The sequence below is a fragment of the Sapajus apella genome, unplaced genomic scaffold, assembly GCF_009761245.1.
Source record: "Sapajus apella isolate SASKATOON/1434 unplaced genomic scaffold, GSC_monkey_1.0 scaffold164, whole genome shotgun sequence".
In the NCBI taxonomy this organism is placed as follows: domain Eukaryota; kingdom Metazoa; phylum Chordata; class Mammalia; order Primates; family Cebidae; genus Sapajus; species Sapajus apella.
Genome location: NW_022437104.1, coordinates 1,397,903 through 1,404,653, shown reverse-complemented (window position 1 = coordinate 1,404,653; position 6,751 = coordinate 1,397,903). Strand labels below are relative to the sequence as shown.

The 6,751-nt window shown below is 45.9% G+C and overlaps 1 protein-coding gene across 4 annotated transcripts in view; it reads left to right on the top strand.

The window, feature by feature from the left end:
• The first annotated feature begins 2,041 nt into the window (after positions 1-2,041).
• The window catches only part of WNK3 (WNK lysine deficient protein kinase 3), a 166,762-nt gene continuing 162,052 nt past the window's right edge, over positions 2,042-6,751 (top strand). For 2 of the 4 annotated variants that reach the window (XM_032266984.1, XM_032266983.1), the window contains exon 1: positions 2,042-2,203. The gene's annotated coding sequence lies outside the window, so the exon portion shown is untranslated. The remainder of the gene's footprint in view (positions 2,204-6,751) is intronic. The other 2 variants (XM_032266986.1, XM_032266985.1) reach the window with 1 other exon arrangement.

The window sequence follows — 6,751 nt, the reverse complement described above, 5'->3', positions numbered from 1 at the left end:
CCGGTTTCCTTACATGTTCTGGCAATATTGAAATTAATAAGCAAGGGACAGAGACAAGAGACAGGGCTACAAGGCCTCCCACCATTATACTCCCCCCGTCCCTTACAAAGTCAAAGACAAACTATTATACTTTATTTGTTTTGCTGGATACAAAATTAAGAGAAAGGAATATATATATACTTTATTTGTATATATATATACACAAATATATATAAATATATATTTAACAAGTATATATATATACAAATATATTGTATTAATATATATAAATATATATTTAACAAGTATATATATACAAATATATTGTATTAATATATATAAATATATATTTACCGAGTATATATATATATTTATATATACTTTATTTGGACTTTGGAAACTTGAGTTAAATTTATTGACTGTGCTGTTCGAAAGAGCTGAAAAAGACTGAGATTTCTGAGGCCTACAGCAGGAAAAGAAAAATAGGTAGTGGAGAGGGGATAACTCAGTGATAGGGCCGAGGTCAGATGGCTGAAAACATTAGTCTGATATTTCCCACACAGCCTCCTAGCCTCACTCAAGTCATCCTGCTAAGGCTTGAGAAGCATCTGAAAAGAATGCCCCGCCCCTTAGCTGCCTCACCGGATGACTCTTGCGAGATTGAAAAATGCCTCGGCTCTGGAATGAGCACACCTGGGTTCAAGTTCTAACTCCACAAATAGTATGAACTTGAGCAATTCATGTCCATTTCCACTCCTGAGCCTCAGTTTCCTCCTCTGTCGGGCCGGGATTATTCATGGGAGAATGATAGAAACACTTCTATACTGCTTCTGGCAGTGCACAGGAAGCAGTTTGAATGCGCCGAGGCTAACATGTACTGAAAACTCGAAGGAGGCAGCATTCACTACTAGCTAGAGGATCTGGGAGTTTTTCAAGGAGGTGGCCGGTGGGAGACAGAGCGTCTCAGTGGGAGGCAGCCTTTCCGCATGCGCGCGGTCTAGAAGCCTGGCGGCGACGAAGGGGCGGGACCAGGTTTCTGAAGAGGTTGCTATGGCACCGAGGGGCCGGGGAGGTTCACCGAACTCTTAAAACCATTGATCCCTCCCCCACCTGCCACCGTCAGGGCAGAGGGCCATTGTTCGCGGCAAAATGGCGTCGGTAATCCCCCTCCCGGTCAGAGGCCTAAGTAAAACTGAGGGTGGGAGTGGGACCAGAGGTGGGAAGAAAAACTACAATTCCCAGGGTACATCGCACCCGCCTGCGAGGCGCAGGGCACGTGCCCAGGCCTAGCGGTTACATGCCGTCAAAAATCCGCTTCATAGCTTCTCTTTCCCATCCCTGCTTTGGTTGTTTCCCAGCCCCCGCACTCTCGCACTGCGGTTCTGTGGGGTGGGGGGGACATGCTGTGACCATTGCCCCCGCAACGTAACAGGGAGGCCAGTATTTGTAAATCTGTGCCTCGACTTGTAATCCCAAAGCCGGCAGGTATGGGTATCGCGAGAAAACCCGGGAGTTGGAAAAAAGGAGTTAGGGGTGGCAGGAGAAAAGGTGCCGGTGGGTACCACATCCTGACAGCGGCGCTACTGCATTCAGAGAGTCGCGAAGACCCGAGGGTGGGCGGTGAGGGGCTAGGAAGTAGTGTGCGCTTGGACTTTTCTTCTTCTCCGAGGGGAGAGGGTAGAGCGGCTGAGATATCGAGAGCGCTTCGGAACACACGGGAGGTGTCGCGCGTGCTTCCTCTAAAGAGGTTTTTCTCTTTGGAAGGGGGAGAAGCCTTTCTCCTCGACGCGCATCCCTCTCTCCCGCGGCGCCGAGGGGGGCGGGAGGCGTGCGCGCGCTCTCGTTGGCTGGCCACTCGGCACCTCGCTGCGATAGGGGCCGTTCCGAGTTGGGGCTGCTCCGTTGGCTTTCTCCGCCCCTCCCCCTCTCCTGTCCTCCCCTCCCTTCCCCGCCCCCCTCCGCCCCCCTCCGCCCCTCTCTCCAACCCGTCCGAATTCCGTGGTTGGAGTACGCGTGCGCCTGCTCAGCTCCGGGCAGAGCGCGAGCTTGGGCTCGTACCCCACTCCCCTCTCCCCGCCCGCTCTTTACCTACGGGCAGTAGCTGGCCCGGTGGGCTCGCGGGGAGACGCTCGCGCGCGCAAGCGCACACGACACGGAGCGGAGCTCGAGACATCGAGGAGTAAGAAGCATCGGAGGAGGCGATCGGGGAGGAGGACGTGTGTGTGTATGTGTCTGTTCTACGGTGTGGCTTGTCTTAGGGTGAGCGGAGGCTTGAGAGAGGGCGAGGGAGAAGCGAAAAGAGTCAGTCTCCCTCTGCAAAGAGCCTTTAATCTGGTGAGGGTCCCGGACCAGCCGGGGCGCTAAGAGAGAGGGAGGAGGCCGGGGGGCGTGTCTGGGATCTGGCTGAGAGATGAATGGGCCAGGGATGAATGGAGGGAGGCAGTGGCGGCCAAGAGTCTGTTCGGAGTAAGCGTCCTAGTGGGGGGCGGCTTGACCGAGGCAGGGTGAGTGCCTTCTTCAGTCGGTACCGGACGAGGCCGGGCTCGGGGATGAGGGGCTGTCGGAGCCGCTGAATAGGCGGAGAGGAAAATGTAAAGGGGGAAAGTGGGGAATGGCAGATTTGAGGTTGAGGTGCGTTTTTTGTTTTGTTTTCTTTTTTGTTTTTGATTTTTGTTGTTGTTGTTGTTGAGGGGTGACAACTTTGGGAGCTGATGGAAGACCAGGGAACGGGGAAGGTGAGAAGGATACCGGAGGGGGACCAGAAGACGGTTGACAAAGGACTGAGCGATCACTTAGTGAGATTGAAGCTACTGAAAGGGAAGATCGCTTCGGCTGTGAGAAGTTCAGTTAGGTTTCAGTGGGTTGTATTGATAGGATTAGGGTGAAGGAAAGTAGATTTAATTCAGACGTTCAGCTGATGTGTGAGGGACTGGATGAGGTGAGGAATACTGCCGGCTCGTTGTGTTCAAGGAGATTCTGAGGTGTTATTTGGGAAGGGGTGGTATGTGTTGTTTGACTGACAGGTTGGGAATGGGGAGGAGATGGTATGATAGGTGAGGATGAAAGTGGTGAAGTGGCTTCACTGTACTGAAAGAGGTTTTGTTTGGCTAGTTAAGAGTGGTGAAACATTTATATAGTGGGGTATGGCTGGAAATCCTGTACGTGTGTGTGTATCTCCGAATCTTGGCAGTTGAGAGACTTTGTTAAAATGAGACTGAACCCTCAAAACAGATAAGAGTAGTATGGCTATTTTTTCTTAAGAGTTACTGTTCATTGAGACAATTATATGAATAAACAGCCTTTGAGTTGTGAAAATCTTCTCTATAGTAGTGATTATATTCAATTTTTGGAGACATTATTACCTGCTTTTCATATATAGTAATTTGTAATACCAAGAGAACTTTTGAAGAGGTCTTAGTATGTGACAGAGCAGCAGGTGTCTTTTAGAGTCTCTATCCTTAGGATTGAAGTTTAAAAATTGTTCGACAGCCCAAGGGAAAGATACCTTGCATTAAAGGATAGCAAAAATGCACTAAAGCTTAGCCGGTGTGGTGGAGCGTGTCTGTAATCCCAGCTATTGGGGAGGCTGAAGCAGAAGAATCTCTTGAACCCAGGAGGCCGAGGTTGCAGCGAAGCCGAGGTTGTGTCACTGCACTCCAGCCTGGGCGACAGAGCAAAACTGTCTCAAAAAAAAAAAAAAAAAAAGGCACTAAAGCTGATTTTGAACTTAAATAATTGTATATGTTTTTTTGGTCGTTCCAAATTTATCTTGTTTGAAAATTGACACTCGCTTTTTGGTGTGGGTTTAAATTACAACAGATTATGTGAACATTTTGTTCTCTGACTTCTTATCTTCTGGTAAGGATGTCTTCTCCTGGTCTCGTTCTGTTCTGGGTCAAGATTAATGGATATGGATTTTAACATTTTGTGATTTTTTTTTAACAAATTTTACTGATATATATTCAGTTTTCTTGGAAATGTTGCAAACTTAAGAACATTCCCATGCTGTTTTTCTTTTATTCTGCTTTGATATTGGAAAGAGTGTAATCCTTATTTAGGCTACCCACAGTTTGAATACAAAAGGTCATACTCTGTTCATAGTCTCTCGGATTGAGATGAATACTTAAAGTATTAAATTATACAGTAGAAGTATAAAGGTATACTATAAGAGTCTGAAAATGTTGCACTAACTCAGCCAAGCAAGGCGGTCTCCCAGTTTTGAACTAGATGTTTCTACAGTGAAGGGCATTCACATTTTGGGTCTTGAAAGTGTAAGCATGGTATATTTGGAGAGTGCAATGAGATAAGGCTGGAATCTTAGGTTCAGGCTGGGGTAAATTAGGAACTCTTGATTGTTGAAGAAGGGGAATAACATAAACACATTTATGGTGTTTCTCTCTCTGCCTTTGCTTCTGATGTCCCCCTCTACCTAGAATGCTTTCTCTCCCCCTCCCCTTGAATTTGAACTCATTCTTTTAAAATTTAACCGCTGTCATCAGCTATTCCTGAAAGCCTTTCCTGGTTTCCCTTTCTTCCTTTACCCCGCATCCACCAAGCTAGGTTATGTCCCCTGTTTGGAGTTCTATCATACCTTGCACATAATTAAAAAAAAAAAAAATTTTTTTTTAAGAGACAGGGTCTCCCTATGTTGCCCAGGCTGGAGTGCAGTGGCTGTTCACAGGTGTGGTCCCACTACTGATCAGCTTGGCAGTTTTGACCTGCTCTGTTTCCTACCTGGGCTGGTTCACGCCTCCTTAGGCAACCTGGTGGTCCCCCGCTCCCGGGAGGTCACCATATCGATGCTGAACTTAGTGCCGACACCCGATCAGCATAGCACACTACAGCCCAGAACTCCTGGGCTCAAGCTGTCCTCCCACCTCAGCCTCCCGAGTAGCTGGGACTACAGGCACACGCCACTGCGCCCGGCTTGTACATAATTTTATTACCGTACTTTGGTTGGGAGGCAGGCAGGAAAGGTATATTTTCCTTCTATCTGAAAGAGAAATGAAGCCCAGAAAAACAAGACTTGCCGTAGTAAGTGGTGGACCCTGGAGTTCTGACTTCTAGACCATTGTTGATCCTCATATCACAAGTTTACAGTTGCTTATATAATTACAGTTTTAGGAGTTAGATTTCTGTAGTGTTGACTTTACTTTCTTTCATAAGTTTTCTGTTTTTACTATATTGTTCATTGCTGAGCCAGTAAATGATAAAGCCAGTGGCTGCAAAAAACCAGAGTAGACAGAGGTAAAGAAAATAATGGTTATATTGCTATCAAATTTCTTTTTCTTTTTCTTTTTTTTTTTGAGACGGAGTCTCACTCTGTTGCCCAGGCTGGGGAGCAGCGTGATCTCGGCTCACTGCAACCTCCACCTCCCAGCTTCAAGCGATTGTCCTGCCTCAGCCTCCCTAGTAGCTGGGATTATAGGCACTCACCACCATGCCTGGCTTATTTTTGTATTTTAGTAGAAACGGGGTTTCCCTGTGTTGGCCAGGCTGATCTCAGACTCCTGACCTCAAGCGATCTGCCCACCTTGGCCTCTCAACATACTAGGATTATAGGCATGAGTCACCATGCCTGGCCCGCTATCAGATTTCTAGTCAGATAATTGAAATAAAAATAATTATCGGAGGGCTTAATTTTTTTTATTTTTAAATAACATTTATTAGCATATTTAACTGATTTCTTAAAAAGTAATTACATTATTATTATTTTTAAGTTCTAGAGTACTTGTGCAGGATGTATAGGTTTGTTACATAGATAAGCGTGTGCCATGGTGGTTTGCTGCACCTATCAACCCATCACCCAGGTATGAAGGCCAGCATGAGTTAGCTCTTTTCCCTAATGCTCTCCATGCCCCCCCATCCCGCATTCTAGCACCCTCTCCCGATAGGCCACAGTTAAGTGTTGTTTGTGGAGGGCTTAAATTTTTGTGTATGTTTTTGTGGGGAAGGAATTGTGTATAAGAAAAAAAAAACAACCCTCCTTTCTCAGTCTCTTAATATAAGTAGACCAGCTCTATTTACAGATATACTTGATTTTGTCTCTTGGCCAAACGCCAGACTTCTTTCAAACGAGTGGGTCTTTTCCATCTTTGTTTGAGATCGTAACATTCATGATGCCGTTAGGAGATATTTGATGACCAAAAGACATCTATAAGGCATTCATTCAGAAATTTTAAAGCTTCAAAAGTAGAATTGATACCATTTTAAATTGTTTTGATAGAGCTTATTATGAGATTTGGTTTGGGAAATGTTGAGATTGACTCACTGCAGAAATGAGCTTTTCATGCCCTTTCAGGGATATATTTTTCTTATGAACTTTTTTGCTTAATAGAAATGAAGTACATTGTTTTTGTGTTTTAGCATGGCAGCTTTTAAAAATTGTGATAAAATTCATGTGGCCGGGCGCGGTGGCTCACGCCTGTAATCCCAGCACTTTGGGAGGCCGAGGTGGGTGGTTCACGAGGTCAAGAGATCAAGACCATCCTGGCCAACATGGTGAAACCCCGTCTCTACTAAAAACACAAAAAAATTAGCTGGGCGTGGTGGCACACACCTGTAGTCCCAGCTACTCGGGAGGCTGAGGCAGGAGAATTGCTTGAACCCGAGAGGTGGAGGTTGCAGTGAGCCGAGATCGAGCCACTGCACTCCAGCCTGGCGCCTGCTGACAGAGTAAGACTCTGTCTCAAAAAAAAAAAAAAAAAAAAAAAAAAGAAAGAAAAAAATAAAATAAAATTCATGTAACATAAATTTACCGTTTTAACCATTT